We start from the raw sequence: 16,322 nt of genomic DNA on the forward strand, positions 1-16,322 counted from the left end.
AGGGAGTTTCTCGTTCTTGAAACACCTTTATATTTGATTTTGCTGAATTGAATTTTAACAAGATCAAACAAAGGTTGGTTGTAAGAAAACGGCATTTATTTCATGTCATAGCTTTCTACCCCTTCCCCTAAAATTTCTTACTGCTCCTACAGAGAGCAATAGCATTCTCAGTTGCATTCTGTAAACAATCTTTTGGGTGTCCTGATAATTTAGAAATGCATATTTTCCAACTCCCAAAATCAAGGCTTAAGGAAATTAGACTTCAAATTAATATTTTTTCCTGTATGTAACATTTCCATTTTGGGGCTCATTGTATGTGATAATGCTTAATGAGTTTCCATCTGCTGTGGTTATTATCTGGTGTGTGCTTTTTTTTCCTTTTCTGTAAGTATTTATGAGGCAAAACTATAGGATATCTCTTTCCAGTATGTTTTCCTTCTGAAGGAGAAATACCACTTCTTTAATAGATATGAACTGCTATAATATTCTGCAAATGATATACATACACTGTAGTATCATGTGCTTTATTACATCAGAAATAGTTTTACAATGTTCACAGAAGTCAAGCTCTTTTCTTTATTGATAGTATTTTCTTTGCTATCAGTTCCTACTTAATTTGGTGCTTACTTCTATCTTCCCACTATTTTATACAACATATAACCATTATTCTAAACATTTTCATCATTCCTCAGACTCTTCAATGAAACATATCTCCTAATACTGTCAATGTCCTATATTAACTGTTAGGAAAAGGCAGAACCCATTCCTTATCTATGGAGAAATGTAAGACTCATGTAGCAGATTCCAAAGTGCCTAGCAAACCTGATTCCCTTTGCTTGATATAATTTCCTCATCAAAATTTTTCCAGTAAGAAGACCATCCTAGAAAGCAAAATTTGTGTTAAGTTCTGAAAGCATGTTAAGAATTTTAAGCCATCTCTCAATAATTTAAATGTCTAACATCAAACTTCAAGTGCTAGCTTATGGAATCCAAGACATTTGAAAGGGTTTGGTAGACAGATAGGTCAAAGAGTAAAAGAGCAACAGTTCTGTTAGCAGATAAGTAGAGAGTATGATATTCCTGGACATATCAAATGAAACTAGGTATCATGCTGTTTTGGCAATTGAGTCAAATCTGCAGTACCTTACAGTACTATGACTTCTCCTGGATGACAGACTTCTTCCTAAGGAAGGTTTAGCATGATTTGCTTCTATGAAAACAGAAGTCTTGCATCATTAAATCAGATATTTCCAATTTCCCTATTCACAGTCCCTTCCTATTGCAAAAGCAGCCTCTTCTATGAAGAATCAGGGCAAAAAGTATAGTGGGAACACCACAATACTGTGTCCTGTTGCTGTTCTTTCATTTCAGGTCAGCAGCTTTGGCCTCAGTTTACTCCTTAAGTTAGTACCTAGTTGCTTTCAATGTGTTTCCTAGCAATAAAAAAATAGCTGTATCTTCTGAAGCAAAATGCACCATTTCACCTTCTTACTGTTACTGGTAATTTTTATGCTGCTCCACCTGCTGAAGTAATTAGCATTATTTAACATTTAATTATTTTATTTGCTGTTATGCTTGGTCATTTAAGATTTATTCTACTGAATCCTCAGTCCCAATATGTCTTCATTTACAAAACGTATTCCCTGTAGATAGATCCAGTATTCATTTATTTCGCTTGCACAAAAGAACCTAAAATTGTATTCTTTATTTTTATCTACAACAAATTCTTTGTATCTATACTAATGTTTTTTCTTCGCTATTACACAACTAAGTTGATGTAGGCATACTGTGACCTAGAACCTGAAACTGTTCTTATCTTTTGGTCTGTAGGTTTGCTTTTCTTGTTTTATTAAGACCAGTGAAGTTCAAACCACTTTGGATCTGGATCTTAATCTTGATTTTAGTGGCTTACTGTATTTCTGTCAGAGTACAATAAGCTTTACTAGTTTTTTTTTCCAGAAACACTAAGCAAGTAAAATTAAGTGAAGGCAAATATTAGCTTACAAATATTGAAATTGTTCTATTTTTTAATTAGAGCTAAGGGAACTTGTCTGAAAAAGGATATATTTTATACAAAGCATTCTACAAGCTTAGGAGCATGATGTTTCATATGGCACACAGGTTTTGCCAATAAGGGTCAAACAAAGAAAATGGATTTGTTTGTTTGTCTCATTTATGCTTTAAAAAATCAAAACTTGGAGATTGAGTGGTATATCCATAGGCGACATCCCTTAGTTGATGCTGAAGTTGATGTTTGGCATTTTGTTCAAGCTTGGATGCTAGAAGTCCTGATGCTAGCAACCTAGTATGCTAGCTAGAAACCCAAGAGACTCAACATTTAAGCAGTTTGAGAATATTATGTCATTGGCAAAGGAAAAGGCTGGCTAGTTATAGCCCTGTGGTGTTGCTGAGCAGAAAGACAAGAATTTAAAAAAGCTCACAGAAAATCTGCACTTGAGCTAGAGACTGATTCAGATCACTGCCTTGTGCTTTCTGAATCCTGTTATCACAGAAGATAACGAAATTCCTGATGCTGATTAAAGGACGTTAGGGAGTGAGGTTTTCATGTCCTCTAATTAATCTTTTCACTGACACTTGGGTTTTTTCCAGATCCTCTGGCCTTGCAGTTTAAGTCACTGCCTTGAAAACTTCCGCAGTTGTCTCTAACTCTTGCTGTCCGACTTACTAAACTTGAGCTTGATTAAAAGCTCACTAAAGTTAATGCAGAGTTCCACTGCATTCAGTGGTTTTTGGAACATGACTTCAGCTGGAAGCATATCCAGCTGTGGTCATTGCCTAACACATTCCTAGCTAAAATGCATTCCCATTGTATAATTGCTGGCAGTGCTAAATGAATTAATTATTCCCTTGTTTTTTGAGAAGGCTTTGTTTCCATTTCAGTTGTCCCAGTTCTTGGAGGTGCAATGACTCCTAACTGTGTCCTTGAACTTGGTGCCAAAGCCTCAGGGTTGTCCTATTCTTGTTTTTCCAAACCTTGATTATAAAGCACTGAGCCTTTGATTCAGACTGTCAATGTCCTCTTGATATAAATATAATTTTTCTTTTCTTTACTTTCTTTTGGGCCTCACAGATTCACCCCCAGGAACTTCTGATAAGAAAGAATGTGTGGCAAAAATACTACTTTTGCCATTAAATGAAAAATCCTGTCTGTCCCCAGAAAGGATTTGTGTATGTTATCAAGTTTCCCTGTTGGCACCTTCTTGGTCTACCAGCCTGAACAGAATTACGGGTCTTTAGTCATCTGCATCAGCTCTGGAAAGACCTAGTGCTGATTTTTAACAAGGAGGGCCAGATAATATTCAGTTTTGGAAGGAGTGATGGGGGAGTCCTAAAATGAGTCATTCATTTGGTTGTTTCTACTTGGCACCTGGCTAAAAGATGCTCCTGGTCTGAAACTACATATATGAGCAAAATGTAGTCACTTGCATTATGTGACAGGGGACTGTTGTTGGAGCTCTGTAAGTATTCATTTCTCAAAATATGCTATATCTCATGACCAAAATGCAGGTAACATTAGTATGCTAATGTTAGCATTAGATTGTTAACATTAATGTTAGTATGAGGAAGTGAATGTGGGACACTTACAAAAGAAGGCAGCAAAAAGCAGTCAGGTCGAATTGGTCTAAAGTATTGTGAGTAAGCCAAAGACTATAGGATAGGCTCACCAAGCAGGGGCAAGAACCATCTATTCTGAATAAAGTTGTTATGAGAATGTCATCTCAGAGACCACAAAGTAGATGTAACCCCTTCTACAGACATTCTAAACTATTTGGAAAGACACCTATTATTGTGAACTTGTACAATTTTATTTTAGAATTTAAAATTATGATTTTTCAAACAATAACTCTGACCTGCATATATATACCTCAATCTAACCCAACTGGATAATTTTTAATTTTCTAAATAAAAATAGTATTTAAGCACTCCAACCTATGTCCATTGAATGTTCATGAAGAACTTTATTAAGGTCCATAGCAAAGAGCTTCCCTTTTTGCACCTGGATCCGTCTTCTTTGACATGCTACTTCCCTCAGGCCTTTATTAATGGAATCTTCCAACATTTTTAGAAATGTTATATATAGCACCAGAGTTGCTTCGTGTTCAAAAAAAATATTTATCTCAGCTTGTTCTTGTGATGTTATTATTTACAGAATCATTACTTATTATTTATTTTCCAATTAGATTGAACAAAGAGAAACCATAATGTGAAATCCTGGAATCATTGTGTTAGCTACAATCAATTTCAGAGCTAAAATTCAGGCCAGTATTTTAGAGTCTTTTCTTCTGAGATACTGAACACCCTGACTCTTTCTGTTTGTTTGCTTGTTTGTTTGTTCTAAAGGCATAGTGAGACGATGGAGAGGTAGGAAGCTGCTTTAGTACAGCCCTTGCCTGTCTCTGTATCATTTGCATCTCATGAATTGCTGGATTGTGGAACCTCTCTCACCCTAGGATCCTGGGAAAAGGAGAGCATCATATGAACCTCGCTGGGACTAGGGAACAAAGGCCAGAGAACAGAAAAACAAATATCTTTGAGAGAAGGAGAAAGGAAGGAAATCATGTGTCTGCAGAAGGGATTAGCATTTCCATTTTGCTCATCAAAGTTAAACAAAGTACAAAAGAAGGATTTAGTGTGCTCCAACTGTTCAAATCACCATAAACAGGAGGAAAAAGAGAGTTAAACAGAAAAAGTGAGATAGCTACAACTGTTTTTACTGGTAAAGTCTTGTTTAGGTTTAGTTATTTCTGCATAAACAATGAATGCAAGGAAGAAAAAGCTTTTTAGTGAGTCACAGAAATAACTATAAAAACCCCATCACGTATGAATCAGCTCGAGTGCCTTATTTCTCACTTCAGTTTCCCTGATTTTCAGTTCTGCATGATGAATTCTCTTTCAATTCACATGCCCTTAAAAGCTGTTATTCTTTTCCTTTTAAAGTTCCTTTTATTGTCACTCTTACTTCTATGGTTGATGTAGGCAGATTAAAATGTCAAATCTTGTAATATGAGAGTTTTTTTCTGTCATTCAAATATCAATTTTTGTACTGCCCATCCAGCTGCCTTTTTTTGGTTTGTTTTGGTTTGGTTTGTGTATTTGTTTGTTTGTTTAATCATCCAGAAAAAAATAACTTGCCTATGTAATATTTGTCAGACATATGCCAGATCTGGTTAATATTGATTACTAACAAAAAAATCTCAGAATATTTTCATGCAGTCTGGTCTACCAAACTATGATACTTTTCCAAATGTTTTCCTACATATGTGAGAAATAATGTTTTCTTGCATACGTAAACCCTTTATCTATTGCATTCCATAAACCTGGAATTTCTTTGCTGTTAAGAATAAAGCCTTAACTTTAACAGGGACGATGCACATTTACAGTAAAATCAAACAACAAATCCATAGATACAGCAACAAGAATTGATGGCTCCAACTTTTCTTTTGGAAAGGAAGATTTAGAACCTGTAATGTCTGCTTCTGAAATTATTAAACTTTGCTGCAAACTATGAGCATGATCCAAAAGCTATTACTTTGAATCATCTTTAGCCAGGTTTGCTGGCATGACTGTCCTGTGAAATTCAAAGATCCTCCTTAAACACACTTCCAATTTTACATCTCTAACATTTGTTTGTAGAATCAGCCCACAAGTAAAATCCATCACAGCATGCTGTTCGCTCTTTCTGTATGTTGTAAATTTTCAAGCAGATGAAAAGCTTGTCAGATTATTGCTATATATTATATACGAATAAACCATATGGTTAGGTTAGTAAAGCACTTATAAAATCAGAGAACTCTGACTACCCAAACTCTGATAAAACAGGTCTGAAACAGCTTTTATAATAAGTTATATTCCTTTCACTTCTTCTTTTTATTTATTTCAAACGTTTCAAGAGAATATGTTTTTCTCAGGATATTTAGTAATTTTGGTTTGGACACAACTGGCAGGTAATACTGAAATATAATCTAAATAGAGGTAGTTGCTTAAGATAAAATAACATTTTTCCTTGTTCCATGTAAATGGGCCTAGGAGAGGTGGAGAGATGTATTTTCTGAAGATTTTACTGGAGAATAATCGGTCAGGTTTTTTCTGCCTTGTTTCTAATCCTTTCATACTTTTGAAATTAATTGAGTGACAATAAATCTGCATTTTGAGTTTCATTGCTCTGTTAGCTATGTTCACACACACACATATGTGATATGTGCACATATATGCAGCTTATACTGCTTGTTGATGAAGTCAGTATCAGGAATTCCCACTGAGGCCAAAAACAAGACTGAGAGCCTCAGACTCTCATACTTAGGTTATATTCCACTCACATTAGACAGACTGCAGGTTATACTGCTTGTTAATGAAGACAGTATCAGGAATTCCCACTGAGGCCAAAAACAAGACTGAGAGCCTCAGACTCTCATACTTACGTTATATTCCACTCACATTGGACAGACTGCCATTCCTCTAAAACCAAATTTACAGTTTGCTGTTTAAGAGGTATAATTTGCATCAGTTTTGAGGAGTTGAGAAAGAAATTTCTGTTCCTTCTTTAATCATGGTTGACCATAAGATAGCATTGCTGAGTATGCAAGCATGTGGCATTGCAGAATGGTTTTTATCAACATCCAGAGCTATTGTCTGCTGTTCCAGCCCAGGCTGTGGACTGGTGGTGTTAGACCCTTTCAGGAAAATGCAGTTCCTGGCCCCAGAGATGGAAAAATTCAGCGTGTTTTTTGCTTAGCTAAACAAGTACAGTTCAAAGCTGGGTTATCAGATTTATCTTTAAAAGATGTATGATGTTTTGCTTGGGATGGAAAAACAAACCAGAAACAAGGTTCAATAAGACAAGGATTTGTAATCCACAAAAGCACAGGCTTTGTATTGTATATTGTATGTTCACATACCCATTTATTCAAAAGAAATTGTGAAGACTGTTACACTATGCTTATTTCATTAATAGACTGTAAAAGATTTTATGTAGCATAATGAGTTTATAATTATATTAATACCTATGCTTCCATAATGTTCAAAAAATGCTTGTAAACCCAGGATAAAAGAGGATAACATGGTTGGTTGTTTGCATTTGGATGCCATCATGTGATCCTTTAGTTGTAACATAAATATTACCTCTGCTTTCATTGAATTTGTTGCAAAATTATTTAATATTAATTACTTGTAGTATCTTAAATTTTACAACAACAGTGCAACTCATTAGCAAGTAATTCTCACCTACAGTGATCCACATAAGTTATAATTACTGAAACCTGTAGAACATAATCTGGGAATCATTAGTGCAACATATAAACCACTCATTATCATACTTCGCTGAGGCACCAGTGTGTCAGACATGCACTTGGCATTCATGTTATCATAAGATCAGTTGCATCCTTCAATGTCAATTATGTGTTGTCTCCTTTTGATTGTTTCTTCTAGCAGTAGCCATGTTAATGTCTCTGAGGGCACTGATCTCAAGGAAAGCTCTACTGACATTAACCTACATTGCTCTGGTCTGGTATTTGGGAAATATATTCATTCTCTTAATCTATTGTGGAATCAAGGGTTGAATATAAGAGTGTCTTCTTCCTCTGGAAGAAACAAAAAAAAATAGAAAAATGCTCATTATAAAGCTGGCTGCGAACAATAAGATATCTCCCTTTTTTCCCCGACTATTTTTATAGATGTTTTCAAACAAAACAAAAAAAAAAAAGTTTTTTCTCTTAAAAATTATCTTAAAATCTATTAGCAGTCATTGTTATCCCATTGTAAAAGCCAGGAACAAAGTGTGTATAGTATCAGAATGTATTTATAAAAAGTGAGTATTGTAACTCTAAGTTTAAGGTTCTCAAAATATGCAGGTCTGCAAAGCAGATTCTTTTTCGAATTAATTTGATTTAAGTACATACACTGTAGATTAGAGCTGCATGTGACAGTTGAAAGTTTTCGTAGCAAAATAGATCTGTCACTATACCAAGACTTGAGCTTCAATGGGGTTGCTATTGACAGTCTGACTGACTGTCTACAATTTGTTTTCTTCCCATTACTTTAATAACATGGAAATTAGGTTTTGAAATTACATATGTTTTCATAGAGTAAGTTGTTGGGGTTTTTAAGCAAAAATATTTTTCTTTTCCTTTTTTTTTTTTCACCTAAGTGTCTCCAAGTTTTATTTTAGTTTCTAACTGGTGGTTATATTATATATTAAAAAAAAAAAAAAAAAAGGCCATTGTCCAGGCTTGCTCCACAGTGGCAGGAATAGTGCCAACAGTTTTAGACAAGCTATAGAGGAGAGGAGCAGCTTCACCACCATGGCCCACAGGATGACTCATGACATCAGGGAGGGGACAAGGGGGAAGGGAGAAGATGCACCAGCTTTAGTAGCCCTCCTTACTGCTCCTCCTGGCAAAAGACAGAGTGCACAGGTTAGTTCATGTGACAGAGGAAAGGCTATGCTGCTTCACAGATCTATGCAGGTAGCCTGAGCGGTACAATGGCTATATCCACATCAGCACGAGGCCATCTGATGGGTGAGTGACCAGGCTAAAACCAAAGATGTATTATTTCCCAGTAGAACTTTTGAAAAAATATGGGTCCTGTTAAATGATCCAACCCAGACTACAACACAGCATTTCAGGCTCTCCCAGCTTTTGGATGCATGGTTCCAGTTGACAGCAGCCACCAGGCTTCCACTGGCACAGCTGAGAGACACAGGAGGGACTCTGGCACTCAGTGGTGAGTGTGGGAGGTGGATGATGTGGTTGGGGAATGTGGGGCAGAGCTCTGAGCCAGTCACACAGAGTGAGACAGACATAACTTGTCTGTTCAATGGCTATCCACAGCCTGACTCCACGACCTCTGGCACTGTAAATGAGAGACACACCACCCTTCAGCCAATATTTCTGTTTATTTGATTTTAATTTCTGCTTTAAACTGTTTCTTTTCTGAGTAGACTTGGGAACATGTCCTTTGAGACACTAATGCACAAAGAATGTGAGGCTTTAGATTTTTCTCATAGGCTTCAAGAAACAATATTAATTTTCTTTAGCTGTTAGAATGACCATGGTATTTTATCTATGATCTATAAAATAATGTGGCTGTAAACAAGAATGAAATACGTTAACCAGAACTCCATTTCTATAATTTAAATATTTAGAAAACATCTTTTAAAACATATTAGCTTATACAAAATGTCAACCCAGTTCAGCAAAAGTGCAGATTTCTACTAGCATGACAGTAAAGGAAAATACCACAGGTTGAAGAGCAACATGTAAATTTCTCTACCATTTTACAGGTCAGACATTAGTCATATTTTTAAAGGCAAGTACCCAAGAAAAATACCTAAATTGATACTTTGTGATTATTTGTGGTTGAACTGAAGTATTAAGACATTGCTTTTCAGTTTCTGTTTGAAATATATGTGGTATTTCCCAAAAATGTTTTTTCAGATTTATGCACACACACATACACAGATACACAGACAGATCCTGATAGTTCATACGATCTCAAGGTAGTGAAATCAAATGGCCTTAACAAGTCTATTTTGCAGGACTGTCTTTTAGGGGGGTTTGTTTGTTTTTTCTTCATTGCCTTCACATTGTGTCATTGCCTCTCACTTCTTAAAATTAAACTACAAGCAGCATTAGCTCAGCTCACCATCTGCAACAAGTTACCATGTGGTCCCTGCTCTGTAAGCTTTGTCATCTCTGCATTGCCATTAACAGAAACAGGATCAGAGTTAGCTGATGAAAGGCCTTTTATTTAGCACAAAAGGTATAGCTAAAATAGAGGTAAAATTCTTTGTCTAGTGAAATTTCACTAGCGTATATTGTCCAAAAGAGACAAACCAAACCTTAAGCACCGGCTCTAAGCAGCTGTTGGGAAAATACACAAGGACTGGATAAGACACAGAAGGGAAAAGGAAAGTAACTGCAGATGTAGTGTGTCTCAGTGCTATTTCAAGATTCCTAATGTCTTGTTTTCACACAGATTTGTGCCGATTAACATTTTCAGCTTGTACAAGTCTCCTGAAGTCAGGAAACTCAGAATAATCCAGATTCATCCAGCTTTAGACTGAGGGAATTACTCCAGCTCTGGTGCAGAGGAAAATTCTCCATCCAAGCATAGGAGAAATAGTGTTAAGTTTCATTGTATGAATGGTGCTTTCTTTCTGTTTCTGTCCTTTGATGAACAATGTGGTGATTATAGGGCTCTTTGCCCAGATGCCCACAGTTATTCTGCTGATTCCTTTTGGTAGTGAGTTGCAAGTAACCAGAAAAAGGAAAATCTGCTCGCACCATGGCAAAAGGGCCTGCATCGGCCACATACAAATTGAGGTGGGAACTTAAAAGTTTTCTAACTGTAAGAGCAATAGATTCTGGAGCAACTGTCCAGTGATGGTGAAAAGCCTTTGGTAGCTTTAGGAGAGAGAAGGAAAAAAAATAGGAATTGCTGTACCAGAAGTATGAGATTCTAATAACTAAGCTTTATAAAAATACTAACAAAAGCCATGCATAGGAATAATAGTTCAGACATAGAATATGTATAGTATGTAGTGACAAAATTCAGACAACAGCAAGAAGAAGGAGGGTTCAAAAGAAGAGGGGGAGAGAAATTAATAACAGCAAGACACATAGATACACTGTGGAGAAATACAGAAGAAAACAGGCCAGCTCCATATTTTTTCCATTCCAAATTCTTGTTTCTATAACATAACCTTCAGCATGAGATTGGGGAATCCTCACCACAGAGGTTAAAGATCAAGTAGTATGAATGAATTGACTTGTCTAGGGGAAATGAGCAATAGGAGATCAGCAGGGCATGGAAGAGAGTATGGGAAGAGCTAAGATCTGCTGAAGAATGACCTGAGGACACCTAGGAATGAATGTTGCTGCAAAACCCATAAATAAGGTGCTGAACCACCAGTTGCTCACACGATCATTTTCTGGAAAGAGAACAGAAATTTCAGTTTCTCTTTTATGCAGACATGTAAGTGTGCATCTCATTTGTAATCTCTAGTACTTGATGATTATGTCTTCTACTTAGTAAGGTCTGAGGGGGACAGCCTCAGCTGGTGACAATCATCAGATTTTTGTGTTTATGAAAGTTGAGCCCTGAACATTTCATGGTGTTTTAATGATAGCTAATACACAAGCATGATAAGCCAAAACTAAATAGAAATTAAAGAACAGTGCAGTGTGACTTGTAAAACTCTATTACTGAACTAAAGCCATCTCTGAGGTAAATCATTTGAAGCCCATATTGAGCTTAGTCTGCTGGAGAACATCCTTGCTTTCATTTACACCTCTGAAACACCATTAACAAAGACAGATTTTGGCCCACATGCTGCTTTAAACAGAACTCGAGGGCAGTAAAAAGGCCAGACATTTCTATCATTAAAAAGAATCCTGCTGAGGGGACTGGTCTGTTTTGGTTGCTACTGTATAGTGCCAATGACTGTCACTGTATCAGGTGCTAGAGAGAAAAGTCAGTTCCTGTAGGATTTTCTGTGATAGAGTTTGAAATGGTTTCATTTAAATAACTCTGGGTACTATATCTGCAACTTTAGATTGTTGAATAAAGATAATAAAAGGGAGCAGAGGAGAACTCCATAATATATTGTCTGAGAAGAAGAATAACCAAAAGGCAACAAAAACTTTCCCTTTGGCAGTTATTTTTTTCCCTTTTAGTCCATGAAACAAGAGAACTTTTATTATATTAAACTGCTTTCTTGTGAATTTTTCCTTTAGGCTTGCCAATGAGAGACGATGATTCAATTCTTTCCAGATATTCAGTTGATTTAATATGATTTCTTTCATGTGGAATAGAACAGGATAAATGGGCACAGGTCCTAGAATATCTATTCTCTTTCACAAATCCTTAATGGTACATTTCATGGAATCACAATACATTTTTGGCATTCAATTCTCGCTATAATTACATGGTGTTTGATTATAAAACTGTGTCCTGTGTGCTTGTCCTGACTTTTTTCTTTGTTTTAAGGGACGGAGACGTATGCTTGAATTGAAAATACGATTTAAAACAGACGTATCTGAATAACAACCTCTCTTGCCCCGGTTCTGTAGGCACAGCTGTTACTATTGCAAACCCAGAAGCTTTCACGTATCTTATTCTCATTTCATTTCTCTTGGATTATTTCCTGAATAGCTTGAAGCATTGATTATGGTTAAAAGCCTTATTTTTCTGTAACTGAAATCAGTTTCATGAAAATCTTAATTTCAAAATATCTTTTATTCACTCTTGGGCCTCTCCCTCTACCTGGTGTCTTATGTATATGCAATATGTTTCTTTTGTGTGCTACACATACATTTAATTGGAAAACAACATACTGAAATAAGCATACATATCACTCAATCATGTGCTGCTGACAGAAAGAACAACCTTACCACTGTGGGATTCTGGCAAGATGGTGTGTAGATGTGGAGAGGGAATGCATGATCCATAACAACTTTTTTTTCTTAACTAGATTATGTATTGAAATAAAAATATCATGTCAAGGTTGAGCCATAAAGCAATACTGTGGGTAGGGGGTTTTGATATGAGAGCTATCAAGTCCTTTCTCAGCTTTCCCTCCTGCTTGTCATTGAAATTCAGCTCTCAAAGTTAATCTCTTTTTGCACTGTTCTAGATACTGTTAAAGTAGAAAGGGACTTTGGGAAATTCACACAGTTTTCCTTTTACCCCTTTCTTTTGCCTTCATTTTTTAATAGGAACCCATAAGGTGTCCCTCACTATCTGGGTCAATGACTCCTTCACTGACTTCATAGTCCAGAGTGAAGGAGCAGCTAAATTTTGTTGTTATTGCAGCCATGGCCATGTCAAAACAGTGCTGCTGTTTTTACTGTCTCTTTGTTAACAGGAATCCATTTGGGACCAAAGTAACCTAATCTATCCATGTAGTAAGTGATTCACTCTTAGATTACTGACATAAAAGAAAAAAAAAGCCTGAAAAATGTTTATCTGGAAAGTTAACCTGTTCTCGAGTGAAAATACTCCTGCAAGTTGGATTTCTGATATTCTGCAATCTGAATTTAAATTTTAATTTGGTCCATAGTGTCAAGATTAAGTATCCAGTTCTATACGTGTCGTGAATAAGCTGAATTTACAAAGCCGTCTCATTTACGAGAGTAAAGATGTCGAAGATTTTATAGTTAATTGGTATTGTGACTGTACTTAAAACTTCTTTAAACGTTGTTTCTACAACCATCCAATGTTGACTTTTCTGCTTCTGCATGGACACCCTTTTGTCTGGTATTCATATTAAATGAGGACTTTTTAATTGCATGATGTTAAGTGGAGGCTAGCAAGAAACAAAATTTCACTTTTGAGCTTGTAGTACATCTGAGCCAAAATTCAGCACCTGAAAGAACTAAAAGGGCCATAGCACTTCTGAAAACCCAACAAGTTAGCATGCCACTGAAAATTTATAGACCATGGATCTTATATCAGCCAGTGTCTGAAACATCAGCTGGTAAAACTAAGCACATGGCGAAGCATATGCTTTACAGGATAAAGGTTAAGCCTGAGAACACTGTAGAGCTGATTTGCCAGCTGACATTGCCTCTTCATGTCGTTTCCAACAAATCTTTAAGGAAATTCATGGTTGTGGCATATTACCATATTCCTTTTGGAATTCCTTCTAAAAGGCAACTCCACATCAGCATGAAACAGTGCACAGACTATAGTAATGCATGATCTGAAGAAAGCTCATGGGTGATATTTTCACATCAGCACAGTTTCTTTGTGCTTGGGCAGGTCTCAAATGTTGTGTTACATATTAATCACAACACCTTAGACAGTATTATAAATATTAAACACTTACTTTTAGCTGTTGCTGTCCTGCCAGTTCCCAAAAGAAGTAATGCTAGACTGGGCTGAGGCATTATAAGTCTCAAGTTTCAGGGAAAAAGCACAGCACTGCTGTAAGAGGCATTCTGAACCACTAGTTTCCAAGCTTCCAGGCTTTCAGTTTTTCTCCCAAAAAGCATCTGAGCTCTTTATGTCTCCTTTCCCCTTCTTTTACTCTCATGCAAAAGGATGCCCCAAAAGGCATCTCCCAAGCTTCCTTCTTTTCCAAATTAGTCTTATTTTCCTTCTTCTTTTTTCATCCAGCATCCCAAATGTCTTATTTTCCCTCCCTAGCCTTCTTTTTCACATCTTGTATCATCTGTCTTCCAGTACTTGACTTCCTTTGTCTCCTTCCTTGTCAAATTGTGGTTATATTGGTGACATGACAAATGACAAATACAATTGTTTAATTGCTTGGGCAAATGTTTGCCGCAACAAAAGTCTTTTCATGTGTCTGGAAGTACTGCCTAAAATTGATACCAACAATGGCTGGAGGTGTAGCACAGATTTTTGAGAACTCTAAGAATTCTTCCCAAACAGGCAGTTTTTCCACAATTACAATACTGTAAAGGGGCTCTTTTTTTTTTAAGTGGAAAAGACCATCAATGTGGCAAAAGCTAATATACCTTTCTAAGTAAAGAATACCATTCACACTTTGGTTGTAATCTAATAACTGATTTCCCATTTGTTCATATGACCAGACTTTAGCACATCACATTCCTTTCCACAATGTTTGTATCTGCTCACAGATAACAAGTGATAATATAACTCCATGATTTTGTGACGTAGATGGGGAAGCAGCACCTAATCCTGGTCAAGGGCTGTATAAGCTAGCTAACTTGCAGTGCTTTCAGCAGCTTTTTTTAGCTGTAGAAAGCACAGGGCTTCAGCATGTCCCACTCATCTTTGGACAGCTAAGAGGCTTTGGTCCGAGAGCTTATTCTCATGAAAGAACAGAAATTTCCATTCCCAGCAAGCAAGTAGATTGCAGTTACAGCTCAGACAATTCCCAGTTCTTCAGGCATTTTTCTGAATTTGAAAACAGTGTTAAAATTAAAATATGTATCTCTACATACACACAGAGAAGGGACAAATCAGAAATTTTAAGTGTTTTCATTTCAACAGGATGTAAATATTCAATATGAAATGTGTTTTTAGCCAATCAATGTGAAAAGATTTATCTAAAATATTTCAATTTGTTTGCTAATGATAAGATATGCTTTTCAAAGTTTATTTTCATTTAAATAACATGCAGGAAGTCATGCAGGACTGTTATGGAAATGGTTTCTGATATAATGAAAAGTTAATGAAAGCTCTAGTGGTATTTGACATTCTCTCTGATAATAAAAACATAACAGCTTTCAAAGGTGAGATGGGTTTTTTTTTTTGGCGGGGGGGTTGTTTGTGTTGTGTTTGTGGTTTTTTTTAAACAAAGGAGATGTTTACATAAGCATCACTTGTAACTGCTGGGCTGTGCCTGCACAGTTATGTTTAAACAGTTTCTGGAGTCTTGGAAGACCTGAGTGATGACAGTTTAGACCTGGTCACAATGGTCAGTATGGAAAAAAACCACTGTCACATACCCATTTGTGTCACCAACCTACTGTTTACCTCTGAGAAGGTAAACAAGAAGGGACAAATCGTTATGCATTATCAGAAAACTGCAAATCTTAAGTCTGACAATGAAACCAAAAGATCCAGTTTTGGGGAAGGTGGAAATCCATTTCTACATTCACAGGTTTCCACTGTTTCTTCTCTCTGAAGTCCCTCTGGTTTTATGCCTCAGCAGTGAATTGTCCAAGCCTCATACAGAGATTTCCAAAGATCTCTCTCCCATCTGCACCCAGGAGTTGAACTAGCATAACTCGAGGCAGCTGCAGCAGATCAATACATGGACTCGGTGACAAATGGCACTGAAACAAGTGAGGGTAGGGTAGTGACAATGGTTAAATTCTGTTCCTCAAGTCAATGATTATAGAGAATTTCAGCTTTGGTTAAAACAAAAAAAAAAGTAAAATTTTTAGTCCTATTGCACATGGATAATGTATGATTTTATAAACCCTAAGAAAAGCTTAAAATCCAAAAGGTAAGAAGAATCCCTAATTTTTATGTTGCCTTCCCGTTCACCTACCTCCTTTTGTTTAGATGTCCCAATCTAAGAGGCCTGGCTCATGTCTCCAGTACAGTGGCTGCCATAAAAATTTCCTCAGCCAGCTCAGGATTCTTCCTTCCCTTGCCCCTCATTCAGCCCCCAGAGTCCCTTGTGAGAATAGAGGTTCAAGAAGTGCAAGGTGTCTTTTCTCCAGGTAGCTCATGGACATTCAGATCAATCTGTGTGGGTGGATGTCGTAAAAAGATAAACAGAGGAAAAAAGGAAAGCATGGAAATCTTGGCTGGAGAACAGAAAACTGTCCTTTCTTTTTATTTATTTGATGGTCAGACCAATA

This window comes from Strigops habroptila, chromosome 3 (genome assembly GCF_004027225.2).
Source record: "Strigops habroptila isolate Jane chromosome 3, bStrHab1.2.pri, whole genome shotgun sequence".
In the NCBI taxonomy this organism is placed as follows: domain Eukaryota; kingdom Metazoa; phylum Chordata; class Aves; order Psittaciformes; family Psittacidae; genus Strigops; species Strigops habroptila.